The sequence below is a fragment of the Procambarus clarkii genome, chromosome 13, assembly GCF_040958095.1.
Source record: "Procambarus clarkii isolate CNS0578487 chromosome 13, FALCON_Pclarkii_2.0, whole genome shotgun sequence".
NCBI lineage: Eukaryota > Metazoa > Arthropoda > Malacostraca > Decapoda > Cambaridae > Procambarus > Procambarus clarkii.
Window position 1 is genome coordinate 38,498,429 of NC_091162.1, and position 16,701 is coordinate 38,515,129.

The following is a 16,701-nucleotide window of genomic DNA, read 5'->3' on the forward strand; positions in this document are numbered from 1 at the left end:
TTTAATAAATATTTTGTATCTGTATTTACTAAAGAGGAACTTAACAATATGCCTTCAGCCGAACAAGTCTATGTGGGTGGGGACGAGGACAGGTTGACGAGTTTAGCAGTTACCAGGGAGGATGTTCTTAAACAAATAGTAAAACTCAAACCAAACAAATCCCCAGGGCCGGATGAAGTGTTTGCTAGGGTGCTTAAAGAATGCAAAGAGGAGCTTTGTGACCCACTGTCAACCATATTTAATAAATCAATAGAGTCAGGCAGAGTGCCAGAGTTTTGGAAAGTTGCTAATGTGATACCAGTTTTTAAGAAAGGAGATAGATCACTTGCGTCTAACTATCGACCAATTAGCCTAACGTCTATTGTGGGAAAGTTACTCGAATCTATAATAGCAAATAAAATTCGTCTTCATCTTGAAAAACATAAATTAATAATTGAGTCGCAACATGGTTTTATAAAAGGCCGTTCATGTTTAACAAATTTGTTATCTTTTTATTCTAGCATTGTTGAGGCAGTTGATAGTGGTAAGGATTGCGATGTTGTATACCTTGACTTTAGCAAAGCTTTTGATACAGTGCCACATGAAAGACTGATTAAAAAAATAGAGTCTCATGGTATTGGGGGTGCTATATTAAGCTGGATTAGGGCATGGCTATACCAAAGGAAACAGAGAGTTAGTATAAATGGTATCAAGTCAGAGTGGGAAAATGTTGTAAGTGGAGTGCCTCAAGGCTCTGTCCTGGGACCTCTGTTGTTTATAATATATATAAATGATTTAGATTCAGGTTTGAGTAGCAACATTTGCAAATTTGCCGATGATACGAAAATCGGTAGGGAAATTAATTCGGAGGAGGACTCACTATCACTTCAAGTTGATCTAGATAGGGTTTTGAAATGGTCAAAGGATTGGCAGATGCAGTTTAATGCTGATAAATGTAAAGTTCTGAGGTTAGGTAATGATGATAGAGTTACAAGATACGAGCTAGATGGTGTTGTGATTGCGAAGTCGGATTGCGAAAGGGATCTGGGAGTTATGATTAGTAAGAATTTAAAACAAAAGGATCAATGCATAAATGTTCGTAATAAGGCAAATCGGACACTTGGATTTATTAATCGCAGCGTTAGTAACAAGACACCTGGTGTGGTTCTCAAGCTATATCTTGCTCTAGTTAGGCCCCATTTAGATTATGCAGTTCAGTTTTGGTCGCCATATTATAGAATGGATATAAATTCACTTGAACGTGTCCAGCGTAGGATGACTAAGTTAATTCCCCAAATTAGAAATCTTTCATATGAAGAAAGATTAACAAAGCTTAAGTTGCATTCACTGGAAAGGCGAAGAGTTAGGGGTGACATGATAGAGGTTTACAAGTGGATGAATGGACATAACCGGGGGGATATTAATAGGGTATTAAAAGTATCAACACAGGACAGAACACGAAACAATGGATATAAATTGGATAAGTTTAGATTTAGGAAAGACTTGGGTAAATACTGGTTCAGTAACAGGGTTGTTGATTTGTGGAACCAATTGCCGCGTAACATTGCGGAGGTGGGGTCCCTCGATTGTTTCAAGCACGGGTTGGACAAGTATATGAGTGGGATTGGGTGGTTATAGAATAGGAGCTGCCTCGCATGGGCCAATAGGCCTTCTGCAGTTACCTTTGTTCTTATGTTCTTATGTTCTTATATCCATTGTTTCGTGTTCTGTCCTGTGTTGATACTTTTAATACCCTATTAATATCCCCCCGGTTATGTCCATTCATCCACTTGTAAACCTCTATCATGTCACCCCTAACTCTTCGCCTTTCCAGTGAATGCAACTTAAGCTTTGTTAATCTTTCTTCATATGAAAGATTTCTAATTTGGGGAATTAACTTAGTCATCCTACGCTGGACACGTTCAAGTGAATTTATATCCATTCTATAATATGGCGACCAAAACTGAACTGCATAATCTAAATGGGGCCTAACTAGAGCAAGATATAGCTTGAGAACCACACCAGGTGTCTTGTTACTAACGCTGCGATTAATAAATCCAAGTGTCCGATTTGCCTTATTACGAACATTTATGCATTGATCCTTTTGTTTTAAATTCTTACTAATCATAACTCCCAGATCCCTTTCGCAATCCGACTTCGCAATCACAACACCATCTAGCTCGTATCTTGTAACTCTATCATCATTACCTAACCTCAGAACTTTACATTTATCAGCATTAAACTGCATCTGCCAATCCTTTGACCATTTCAAAACCCTATCTAGATCAACTTGAAGTGATAGTGAGTCCTCCTCCGAATTAATTTCCCTACCGATTTTCGTATCATCGGCAAATTTGCAAATGTTGCTACTCAAACCTGAATCTAAATCATTTATATATATTATAAACAACAGAGGTCCCAGGACAGAGCCTTGAGGCACTCCGCTTACAACATTTTCCCACTCTGACTTGATTCCATTTATACTAACTCTCTGTTTCCTTTGGTATAGCCATGCCCTAATCCAGCTTAATATAGCACCCCCAATACCATGAGACTCTATTTTTTTAATCAGTCTTTCATGTGGCACTGTATCAAAAGCTTTGCTAAAGTCAAGGTATACAACATCGCAATCCTTACCACTATCAACTGCCTCAACAATGCTAGAATAAAAAGATAACAAATTTGTTAAACATGAACGGCCATTTATAAAACCATGTTGCGACTCAATTATTAATTTATGTTTTTCAAAATGAAGACGAATTTTATTTGCTATTATAGATTCGAGTAACTTTCCCACAATAGACGTTAGGCTAATTGGTCGATAGTTAGACGCAAGTGATCTATCTCCTTTCTTAAAAACTGGTATCACATTAGCAACTTTCCAAAACTCTGGCACTCTGCCTGACTCTATTGATTTATTAAATATGGTTGACAGTGGGTCACAAAGCTCCTCTTTGCATTCTTTAAGCACCCTAGCAAACACTTCATCCGGCCCTGGGGATTTGTTTGGTTTGAGTTTTACTATTTGTTTAAGAACATCCTCCCTGGTAACTGCTAAACTCGTCAACCTGTCCTCGTCCCCACCCACATAGACTTGTTCGGCTGAAGGCATATTGTTAAGTTCCTCTTTAGTAAATACAGATACAAAATATTTATTAAAAATACTACTCATCTCTTCATCACTATCTGTTATTTGACCTGTCTCAGTTTTTAATGGACCTATCCTTTCCCTAGTCTTAGTACGATATAACTGAAAAAACCCTTTAGGATTTAAGAACATAAGAACATAAGAACAAAGGTAACTGCAGAAGGCCTATTGGCCCATACGAGGCAGCTCCTATTCTATAACCACCCAATCCCACTCATATAAGAACAAAGGTAACTGCAGAAGGCCTATTGGCCCATACGAGGCAGTTCCTATTCTATAACCACCCAATCCCACTCATATACTTGTCCAACCCGTGCTTGAAACAATCGAGGGACCCCACCTCCACAATGTTACGCGGCAATTGGTTCCACAAATCAACAACCCTGTTACTGAACCAGTATTTACCCAAGTCTTTCCTAAATCTAAACTTATCCAATTTATATCCATTGTTTCGTGTTCTGTCCTGTGTTGATACTTTTAATACCCTATTAATATCCCCCCGGTTATGTCCATTCATCCACTTGTAAACCTCTATCATGTCACCCCTAACTCTTCGCCTTTCCAGTGAATGCAACTTAAGCTTTGTTAATCTTTCTTCATATGAAAGATTTCTAATTTGGGGAATTAACTTAGTCATCCTACGCTGGACACGTTCAAGTGAATTAATATCCATTCTATAATATGGCGACCAAAACTGAACTGCATAATCTAAATGGGGCCTAACTAGAGCAAGATATAGCTTGAGAACCACACCAGGTGTCTTGTTACTAACGCTGCGATTAATAAATCCAAGTGTCCGATTTGCCTTATTACGAACATTTATGCATTGATCCTTTTGTTTTAAATTCTTACTAATCATAACTCCCAGATCCCTTTCGCAATCCGACTTCGCAATCACAACACCATCTAGCTCGTATCTTGTAACTCTATCATCATTACCTAACCTCAGAACTTTACATTTATCAGCATTAAACTGCATCTGCCAATCCTTTGACCATTTCAAAACCCTATCTAGATCAACTTGAAGTGAAAGTGAGTCCTCCTCCGAATTAATTTCCCTACCGATTTTCGTATCATCGGCAAATTTGCAAATGTTGCTACTCAAACCTGAATCTAAATCATTTATATATATTATAAACAACAGAGGTCCCAGGACAGAGCCTTGAGGCACTCCACTTACAACATTTTCCCACTCTGACTTGATTCCATTTATACTAACTCTCTGTTTCCTTTGGTATAGCCATGCCCTAATCCAGCTTAATATAGCACCCCCAATACCATGAGACTCTATTTTTTTAATCAGTCTTTCATGTGGCACTGTATCAAAAGCTTTGCTAAAGTCAAGGTACACAACATCACAATCCTTACCACTATCAACTGCCTCAACAATGCTAGAATAAAAAGATAACAAATTTGTTAAACATGAACGGCCATTTATAAAACCATGTTGCGACTCAATTATTAATTTATGTTTTTCAAGATGAAGACGAATTTTATTTGCTATTATAGATTCGAGTAACTTTCCCACAATAGACGTTAGGCTAATTGGTCGATAGTTAGACGCAAGTGATCTGTCTCCTTTCTTAAAAACTGGTATCACATTAGCAACTTTCCAAAACTCTGGCACTCTGCCTGACTCTATTGATTTATTAAATATGGTTGACAGTGGGTCACAAAGCTCCTCTTTGCATTCTTTAAGCACCCTGGCAAACACTTCATCCGGCCCTGGGGATTTGTTTGGTTTGAGTTTTACTATTTGTTTAAGAACATCCTCCCTGGTAACTGCTAAACTCGTCAACCTGTCCTCGTCCCCACCCACATAGACTTGTTCGGCTGAAGGCATATTGTTAAGTTCCTCTTTAGTAAATACAGATACAAAATATTTATTAAAAATACTACTCATCTCTTCATCACTATCTGTTATTTGACCTGTCTCAGTTTTTAATGGACCTATCCTTTCCCTAGTCTTAGTACGATATAACTGAAAAAACCCTTTAGGATTTGTCTTTGCTTGCCCTGCTATGCGAACTTCATAGTTTCTTTTTGCTTTCCTTATCTCTTTTTTAACATTTCTAACCAGTTGTACGAATTCCTGTTCTAAAGTGACCTCCCCATTTTTAATCCTTTTGTACCAAGCTCTCTTTTTACCTATAAGGTTCTTCAAATTCTTTGTTATCCACTTTGGGTCATTAGTATTCGATCTATTCAATTTGTATGGTATACTACGTTCCTGTGCTTTGTTTAGAATATTCTTAAATAAGTTATATATTGAATCCACATCGAAATCCCCATTTACGTCACCTATCGCTGGGTTCATGTCTCGCTCCAAGACCGGCCCACACCCCATACCCAAGACTTTCCAATCAATTTGACCCAAAAAATTTCTTAGGCTATTAAAATCAGCTTTTCGAAAATCTGGCACTTTAACAGAATTTTCTCCTACTGGTCTATTCCATTCTATGCTAAATCTGATTTCTTTGTGATCACTGCTCCCTAGCTCACTCCCTATTTCGATGTCATTAATTTGCGTTTCCCTGTTTGTTAACGTGGATGAATGTAGAAAATAGAGAACTATTAGCTGAATATCAAATATATGGATTTAAACTATTTCACACAGATAGATATATTAGACGAGGAGGTGGAGTAGCCATATATGTTAGGGACAATTTGAAATGTAGTCTCAAAGAGGGAATCAAAACAGAGCCACACACAGAAACTATTTGGATTGAATTAAACGAAAAAGCTAATAATATTATAATAGGAGTAATATATAGGCCACCAAATTTAGACAGAATGGAAGCAAAGCATCTATGGGATGAAATATCTAGAGCATCTAGATCTAACAGTATTTATGTCATGGGTGACTTTAATTTTAGCGGAATAAACTGGTTGAACAAAACAGGGAATAGTGAAGCAGAAGATTTTCTAGAATTAATTGACGATTGCTTTCTTACACAACACATTAAGGAACCAACACGGGAAAATAATATTTTAGATTTAGTGTTAACTAACAGGGAAACGCAAATTAATGACATCGAAATAGGGAGTGAGCTAGGGAGCAGTGATCACAAAGAAATCAGATTTAGCATAGAATGGAATAGACCAGTAGGAGAAAATTCTGTTAAAGTGCCAGATTTTCGAAAAGCTGATTTTAATAGCCTAAGAAATTTTTTGGGTCAAATTGATTGGAAAGGCTTGGGTATGGGGTGTGGGCCGGTCTTGGAGCGAGACATGAACCCAGCGATAGGTGACTTAAATGGGGATTTCGATATGGATTCAATATATAACTTATTTAAGAATATTCTAAACAAAGCACAGGAACGTAGTATACCATACAAATTGAATAGATCGTATACTAATGACCCAAAGTGGATAACAAAGAATTTGAAGAACCTTATAGGTAAAAAGAGAGCTTGGTACAAAAGGATTAAAAATGGGGAGGTCACTTTAGAACAGGAATTCGTACAACTGGTTAGAAATGTTAAAAAAGAGATAAGGAAAGCAAAAAGAAACTATGAAGTTCGCATAGCAGGGCAAGCAAAGACAAATCCTAAAGGGTTTTTTCAGTTATATCGTACTAAGACTAGGGAAAGGATAGGTCCATTAAAAACTGAGACAGGTCAAATAACAGATAGTGATGAAGAGATCAGTAGTATTTTTAATAAATATTTTGTATCTGTATTTACTAAAGAGGAACTTAACAATATGCCTTCAGCCGAACAAGTCTATGTGGGTGGGGACGAGGACAGGTTGACGAGTTTAGCAGTTACCAGGGAGGATGTTCTTAAACAAATAGTAAAACTCAAACCAAACAAATCCCCAGGGCCAGATGAAGTGTTTGCTAGGGTGCTTAAAGAATGCAAAGAGGAGCTTTGTGACCCACTGTCAACCATATTTAATAAATCAATAGAGTCAGGCAGAGTGCCAGAGTTTTGGAAAGTTGCTAATGTGATACCAGTTTTTAAGAAAGGAGATAGATCACTTGCGTCTAACTATCGACCAATTAGCCTAACGTCTATTGTGGGAAAGTTACTCGAATCTATAATAGCAAATAAAATTCGTCTTCATCTTGAAAAACATAAATTAATAATTGAGTCGCAACATGGTTTTATAAATGGCCGTTCATGTTTAACAAATTTGTTATCTTTTTATTCTAGCATTGTTGAGGCAGTTGATAGTGGTAAGGATTGCGATGTTGTATACCTTGACTTTAGCAAAGCTTTTGATACAGTGCCACATGAAAGACTGATTAAAAAAATAGAGTCTCATGGTATTGGGGGTGCTATATTAAGCTGGATTAGGGCATGGCTATACCAAAGGAAACAGAGAGTTAGTATAAATGGTATCAAGTCAGAGTGGGAAAATGTTGTAAGTGGAGTGCCTCAAGGCTCTGTCCTGGGACCTCTGTTGTTTATAATATATATAAATGATTTAGATTCAGGTTTGAGTAGCAACATTTGCAAATTTGCCGATGATACGAAAATCGGTAGGGAAATTAATTCGGAGGAGGACTCACTATCACTTCAAGTTGATCTAGATAGGGTTTTGAAATGGTCAAAGGATTGGCAGATGCAGTTTAATGCTGATAAATGTAAAGTTCTGAGGTTAGGTAATGATGATAGAGTTACAAGATACGAGCTAGATGGTGTTGTGATTGCGAAGTCGGATTGCGAAAGGGATCTGGGAGTTATGATTAGTAAGAATTTAAAACAAAAGGATCAATGCATAAATGTTCGTAATAAGGCAAATCGGACACTTGGATTTATTAATCGCAGCGTTAGTAACAAGACACCTGGTGTGGTTCTCAAGCTATATCTTGCTCTAGTTAGGCCTCATTTAGATTATGCAGTTCAGTTTTGGTCGCCATATTATAGAATGGATATAAATTCACTTGAACGTGTCCAGCGTAGGATGACTAAGTTAATTCCCCAAATTAGAAATCTTTCATATGAAGAAAGATTAACAAAGCTTAAGTTGCATTCACTGGAAAGGCGAAGAGTTAGGGGTGACATGATAGAGGTTTAAAAGTGGATGAATGGACATAACCGGGGGGATATTAATAGGGTATTAAAAGTATCAACACAGGACAGAACACGAAACAATGGATATAAATTGGATAAGTTTAGATTTAGGAAAGACTTGGGTAAATACTGGTTCAGTAACAGGGTTGTTGATTTGTGGAACCAATTGCCGCGTAACATTGCGGAGGTGGGGTCCCTCGATTGTTTCAAGCACGGGTTGGACAAGTATATGAGTGGGATTGGGTGGTTATAGAATAGGAGCTGCCTCGTATGGGCCAATAGGCCTTCTGCAGTTACCTTTGTTCTTATGTTCTTATGTTCTTATATCCATTGTTTCGTGTTCTGTCCTGTGTTGATACTTTTAATACCCTATTAATATCCCCCCGGTTATGTCCATTCATCCACTTGTAAACCTCTATCATGTCACCCCTAACTCTTCGCCTTTCCAGTGAATGCAACTTAAGCTTTGTTAATCTTTCTTCATATGAAAGATTTCTAATTTGGGGAATTAACTTAGTCATCCTACGCTGGACACGTTCAAGTGAATTTATATCCATTCTATAATATGGCGACCAAAACTGAACTGCATAATCTAAATGGGGCCTAACTAGAGCAAGATATAGCTTGAGAACCACACCAGGTGTCTTGTTACTAACGCTGCGATTAATAAATCCAAGTGTCCGATTTGCCTTATTACGAACATTTATGCATTGATCCTTTTGTTTTAAATTCTTACTAATCATAACTCCCAGATCCCTTTCGCAATCCGACTTCGCAATCACAACACCATCTAGCTCGTATCTTGTAACTCTATCATCATTACCTAACCTCAGAACTTTACATTTATCAGCATTAAACTGCATCTGCCAATCCTTTGACCATTTCAAAACCCTATCTAGATCAACTTGAAGTGATAGTGAGTCCTCCTCCGAATTAATTTCCCTACCGATTTTCGTATCATCGGCAAATTTGCAAATGTTGCTACTCAAACCTGAATCTAAATCATTTATATATATTATAAACAACAGAGGTCCCAGGACAGAGCCTTGAGGCACTCCGCTTACAACATTTTCCCACTCTGACTTGATTCCATTTATACTAACTCTCTGTTTCCTTTGGTATAGCCATGCCCTAATCCAGCTTAATATAGCACCCCCAATACCATGAGACTCTATTTTTTTAATCAGTCTTTCATGTGGCACTGTATCAAAAGCTTTGCTAAAGTCAAGGTATACAACATCGCAATCCTTACCACTATCAACTGCCTCAACAATGCTAGAATAAAAAGATAACAAATTTGTTAAACATGAACGGCCATTTATAAAACCATGTTGCGACTCAATTATTAATTTATGTTTTTCAAAATGAAGACGAATTTTATTTGCTATTATAGATTCGAGTAACTTTCCCACAATAGACGTTAGGCTAATTGGTCGATAGTTAGACGCAAGTGATCTATCTCCTTTCTTAAAAACTGGTATCACATTAGCAACTTTCCAAAACTCTGGCACTCTGCCTGACTCTATTGATTTATTAAATATGGTTGACAGTGGGTCACAAAGCTCCTCTTTGCATTCTTTAAGTACCCTAGCAAACACTTCATCCGGCCCTGGGGATTTGTTTGGTTTGAGTTTTACTATTTGTTTAAGAACATCCTCCCTGGTAACTGCTAAACTCGTCAACCTGTCCTCGTCCCCACCCACATAGACTTGTTCGGCTGAAGGCATATTGTTAAGTTCCTCTTTAGTAAATACAGATACAAAATATTTATTAAAAATACTACTCATCTCTTCATAGAGATGAGTAGTATTATAGAGTATATTATAGAGTATATTATAGAGTAGAGATTATAGAGTCTCATGGTATTGGGGGTGCTATATTAAGCTGGATTAGGGCATGGCTATACCAAAGGAAACAGAGAGTTAGTATAAATGGAATCAAGTCAGAGTGGGAAAATGTTGTAAGTGGAGTGCCTCAAGGCTCTGTCCTGGGACCTCTGTTGTTTATAATATATATAAATGATTTAGATTCAGGTTTGAGTAGCAACATTTGCAAATTTGCCGATGATACGAAAATCGGTAGGGAAATTAACTCGGAGGAGGACTCACTATCACTTCAAGTTGATCTAGATAGGGTTTTGAAATGGTCAAAGGATTGGCAGATGCAGTTTAATGCTGATAAATGTAAAGTTCTGAGGTTAGGTAATGATGATAGAGTTACAAGATACGAGCTAGATGGTGTTGTGATTGCGAAGTCGGATTGCGAAAGGGATCTGGGAGTTATGATTAGTAAGAATTTAAAACAAAAGGATCAATGCATAAATGTTCGTAATAAGGCAAATCGGACACTTGGATTTATTAATCGCAGCGTTAGTAACAAGACACCTGGTGTGGTTCTCAAGCTATATCTTGCTCTAGTTAGGCCCCATTTAGATTATGCAGTTCAGTTTTGGTCGCCATATTATAGAATGGATATAAATTCACTTGAACGTGTCCAGCGTAGGATGACTAAGTTAATTCCCCAAATTAGAAATCTTTCATATGAAGAAAGATTAACAAAGCTTAAGTTGCATTCACTGGAAAGGCGAAGAGTTAGGGGTGACATGATAGAGGTTTACAAGTGGATGAATGGACATAACCGGGGGGATATTAATAGGGTATTAAAAGTATCAACACAGGACAGAACACGAAACAATGGATATAAATTGGATAAGTTTAGATTTAGGAAAGACTTGGGTAAATACTGGTTCAGTAACAGGGTTGTTGATTTGTGGAACCAATTGCCGCGTAACATTGTGGAGGTGGGGTCCCTCGATTGTTTCAAGCACGGGTTGGACAAGTATATGAGTGGGATTGGGTGGTTATAGAATAGGAGCTGCCTCGTATGGGCCAATAGGCCTTCTGCAGTTACCTTTGTTCTTATGTTCTTATGTTCTTATGTTCATCACTATCTGTTATTTGACCTGTCTCAGTTTTTAATGGACCTATCCTTTCCCTAGTCTTAGTACGATATAACTGAAAAAACCCTTTAGGATTTAAGAACATAAGAACATAAGAACAAAGGTAACTGCAGAAGGCCTATTGGCCCATACGAGGCAGCTCCTATTCTATAACCACCCAATCCCACTCATATAAGAACAAAGGTAACTGCAGAAGGCCTATTGGCCCATACGAGGCAGCTCCTATTCTATAACCACCCAATCCCACTCATATACTTGTCCAACCCGTGCTTGAAACAATCGAGGGACCCCACCTCCACAATGTTACGCGGCAATTGGTTCCACAAATCAACAACCCTGTTACTGAACCAGTATTTACCCAAGTCTTTCCTAAATCGAACTTACCGAAACGTGGATGAATGTAGAAAATAGAGAACTATTAGCTGAATATCAAATATATGGATTTAAACTATTTCACACAGATAGATATATTAGACGAGGAGGTGGAGTAGCCATATATGTTAGGGACAATTTGAAATGTAGTCTCAAAGAGGGAATCAAAACAGAGCCACACACAGAAACTATTTGGATTGAATTAAACGAAAAAGCTAATAATATTATAATAGGAGTAATATATAGGCCACCAAATTTAGACAGAATGGAAGCAAAGCATCTATGGGATGAAATATCTAGAGCATCTAGATCTAACAGTATTTATGTCATGGGTGACTTTAATTTTAGCGGAATAAACTGGTTGAACAAAACAGGGAATAGTGAAGCAGAAGATTTTCTAGAATTAATTGACGATTGCTTTCTTACGCAACACATTAAGGAACCAACACGGGAAAATAATATTTTAGATTTAGTGTTAAGAACATAAGAACATAAGAACAAAGGTAACTGCAGAAGGCCTATTGGCCCATACGAGGCAGCTCCTATTCTATAACCACCCAATCCCACTCATATACTTGTCCAACCCGTGCTTGAAACAATCGAGGGACCCCACCTCCACAATGTTACGCGGCAATTGGTTCCACAAATCAACAACCCTGTTACTGAACCAGTATTTACCCAAGTCTTTCCTAAATCTAAACTTATCCAATTTATATCCATTGTTTCGTGTTCTGTCCTGTGTTGATACTTTTAATACCCTATTAATATCCCCCCGGTTATGTCCATTCATCCACTTGTAAACCTCTATCATGTCACCCCTAACTCTTCGCCTTTCCAGTGAATGCAACTTAAGCTTTGTTAATCTTTCTTCATATGAAAGATTTCTAATTTGGGGAATTAACTTAGTCATCCTACGCTGGACACGTTCAAGTGAATTTATATCCATTCTATAATATGGCGACCAAAACTGAACTGCATAATCTAAATGGGGCCTAACTAGAGCAAGATATAGCTTGAGAACCACACCAGGTGTCTTGTTACTAACGCTGCGATTAATAAATCCAAGTGTCCGATTTGCCTTATTACGAACATTTATGCATTACATAAGAACATAAGAACAAAGGTAACTGCAGAAGGCCTATTGGCCCATACGAGGCAGCTCCTATTCTATAACCACCCAATCCCACTCATATACTTGTCCAACCCGTGCTTGAAACAATCGAGGGACCCCACCTCCACAATGTTACGCGGCAATTGGTTCCACAAATCAACAACCCTGTTACTGAACCAGTATTTACCCAAGTCTTTCCTAAATCTAAACTTATCCAATTTATATCCATTATTTCGTGTTCTGTCCTGTGTTGATACTTTTAATACCCTATTAATATCCCCCCGGTTATGTCCATTCATCCACTTGTAAACCTCTATCATGTCACCCCTAACTCTTCGCCTTTCCAGTGAATGCAACTTAAGCTTTGTTAATCTTTCTTCATATGAAAGATTTCTAATTTGGGGAATTAACTTAGTCATCCTACGCTGGACACGTTCAAGTGAATTTATATCCATTCTATAATATGGCGACCAAAACTGAACTGCATAATCTAAATGGGGCCTAACTAGAGCAAGATATAGCTTGAGAACCACACCAGGTGTCTTGTTACTAACGCTGCGATTAATAAATCCAAGTGTCCGATTTGCCTTATTACGAACATTTATGCATTGATCCTTTTGTTTTAAATTCTTACTAATCATAACTCCCAGATCCCTTTCGCAATCCGACTTCGCAATCACAACACCATCTAGCTCGTATCTTGTAACTCTATCATCATTACCTAACCTCAGAACTTTACATTTATCAGCATTAAACTGCATCTGCCAATCCTTTGACCATTTCAAAACCCTATCTAGATCAACTTGAAGTGATAGTGAGTCCTCCTCCGAATTAATTTCCCTACCGATTTTCGTATCATCGGCAAATTTGCAAATGTTGCTACTCAAACCTGAATCTAAATCATTTATATATATTATAAACAACAGAGGTCCCAGGACAGAGCCTTGAGGCACTCCACTTACAACATTTTCCCACTCTGACTTGATTCCATTTATACTAACTCTCTGTTTCCTTTGGTATAGCCATGCCCTAATCCAGCTTAATATAGCACCCCCAATACCATGAGACTCTATTTTTTTAATCAGTCTTTCATGTGGCACTGTATCAAAAGCTTTGCTAAAGTCAAGGTATACAACATCGCAATCCTTACCACTATCAACTGCCTCAACAATGCTAGAATAAAAAGATAACAAATTTGTTAAACATGAACGGCCATTTATAAAACCATGTTGCGACTCAATTATTAATTTATGTTTTTCAAGATGAAGACGAATTTTATTTGCTATTATAGATTCGAGTAACTTTCCCACAATAGACGTTAGGCTAATTGGTCGATAGTTAGACGCAAGTGATCTATCTCCTTTCTTAAAAACTGGTATCACATTAGCAACTTTCCAAAACTCTGGCACTCTGCCTGACTCTATTGATTTATTAAATATGGTTGACAGTGGGTCACAAAGCTCCTCCTTGCATTCTTTAAGCACCCTAGCAAACACTTCATCCGGCCCTGGGGATTTGTTTGGTTTGAGTTTTACTATTTGTTTAAGAACATCCTCCCTGGTAACTGCTAAACTCGTCAACCTGTCCTCGTCCCCACCCACATAGACTTGTTCGGCTGAAGGCATATTGTTAAGTTCCTCTTTAGTAAATACAGATACAAAATATTTATTAAAAATACTACTCATCTCTTCATCACTATCTGTTATTTGACCTGTCTCAGTTTTTAATGGACCTATCCTTTCCCTAGTCTTAGTACGATATAACTGAAAAAACCCTTTAGGATTTGTCTTTGCTTGCCCTGCTATGCGAACTTCATAGTTTCTTTTTGCTTTCCTTATCTCTTTTTTAACATTTCTAACCAGTTGTACGAATTCCTGTTCTAAAGTGACCTCCCCATTTTTAATCCTTTTGTACCAAGCTCTCTTTTTACCTATAAGGTTCTTCAAATTCTTTGTTATCCACTTTGGGTCATTAGTATACGATCTATTCAATTTGTATGGTATACTACGTTCCTGTGCTTTGTTTAGAATATTCTTAAATAAGTTATATATTGAATCCACATCGAAATCCCCATTTAAGTCACCTATCGCTGGGTTCATGTCTCGCTCCAAGACCGGCCCACACCCCATACCCAAGCCTTTCCAATCAATTTGACCCAAAAAATTTCTTAAGCTATTAAAATCAGCTTTTCGAAAATCCGGCACTTTAACAGAATTTTCTCCTACTGGTCTATTCCATTCTATGCTAAATCTGATTTCTTTGTGATCACTGCTCCCTAGCTCACTCCCTATTTCGATGTCATTAATTTGCGTTTCCCTGTTAGTTAACACTAAATCTAAAATATTATTTTCCCGTGTTGGTTCCTTAATGTGTTGCGTAAGAAAGCAATCGTCAATTAATTCCAGAAAATCTTCTGCTTCACTATTCCCTGTTTTGTTCAACCAGTTTATTCCGCTAAAATTAAAGTCACCCATGACATAAATACTGTTAGATCTAGATGCTCTAGATATTTCATCCCATAGATGCTTTGCTTCCATTCTGTCTAAATTTGGTGGCCTATATATTACTCCTATTATAATATTATTAGCTTTTTCGTTTAATTCAATCCAAATAGTTTCTGTGTGTGGCTCTGTTTTGATTCCCTCTTTGAGACTACATTTCAAATTGTCCCTAACATATATGGCTACTCCACCTCCTCGTCTAATATATCTATCTGTGTGAAATAGTTTAAATCCATATATTTGATATTCAGCTAATAGTTCTCTATTTTCTACATTCATCCACGTTTCGGTAAGTGCAATAATATCTATTTTTTCTGTGCAGACAAGAGCATTTAATTCGTTAATTTTATTTCTTAGACTTCTACTGTTAGTGTAATATTGATCCTTTTGTTTTAAATTCTTACTAATCATAACTCCCAGATCCCTTTCGCAATCCGACTTCGCAATCACAACACCATCTAGCTCGTATCTTGTAACTCTATCATCATTACCTAACCTCAGAACTTTACATTTATCAGCATTAAACTGCATCTGCCAATCCTTTGACCATTTCAAAACCCTATCTAGATCAACTTGAAGTGATAGTGAGTCCTCCTCCGAATTAATTTCCCTACCGATTTTCGTATCATCGGCAAATTTGCAAATGTTGCTACTCAAACCTGAATCTAAATCATTTATATATATTATAAACAACAGAGGTCCCAGGACAGAGCCTTGAGGCACTCCACTTACAACATTTTCCCACTCTGACTTGATTCCATTTATACTAACTCTCTGTTTCCTTTGGTATAGCCATGCCCTAATCCAGCTTAATATAGCACCCCCAATACCATGAGACTCTATTTTTTTAATCAGTCTTTCATGTGGCACTGTATCAAAAGCTTTGCTAAAGTCAAGGTATACAACATCGCAATCCTTACCACTATCAACTGCCTCAACAATGCTAGAATAAAAAGATAACAAATTTGTTAAACATGAACGGCCATTTATAAAACCATGTTGCGACTCAATTATTAATTTATGTTTTTCAAGATGAAGACGAATTTTATTTGCTATTATAGATTCGAGTAACTTTCCCACAATAGACGTTAGGCTAATTGGTCGATAGTTAGACGCAAGTGATCTATCTCCTTTCTTAAAAACTGGTATCACATTAGCAACTTTCCAAAACTCTGGCACTCTGCCTGACTCTATTGATTTATTAAATATGGTTGACAGTGGGTCACAAAGCTCCTCTTTGCATTCTTTAAGCACCCTAGCAAACACTTCATCCGGCCCTGGGGATTTGTTTGGTTTGAGTTTTACTATTTGTTTAAGAACATCCTCCCTGGTAACTGCTAAACTCGTCAACCTGTCCTCGTCCCCACCCACATAGACTTGTTCGGCTGAAGGCATATTGTTAAGTTCCTCTTTAGTAAATACAGATACAAAATATTTATTAAAAATACTACTGATCTCTTCATCACTATCTGTTATTTGACCTGTCTCAGTTTTTAATGGACCTATCCTTTCCCTAGTCTTAGTACGATATAACTGAAAAAACCCTTTAGGATTTGTCTTTGCTTGCCCTGCTATGCGAACTTCATAGTTTCTTTTTGCTTTCCTTATCT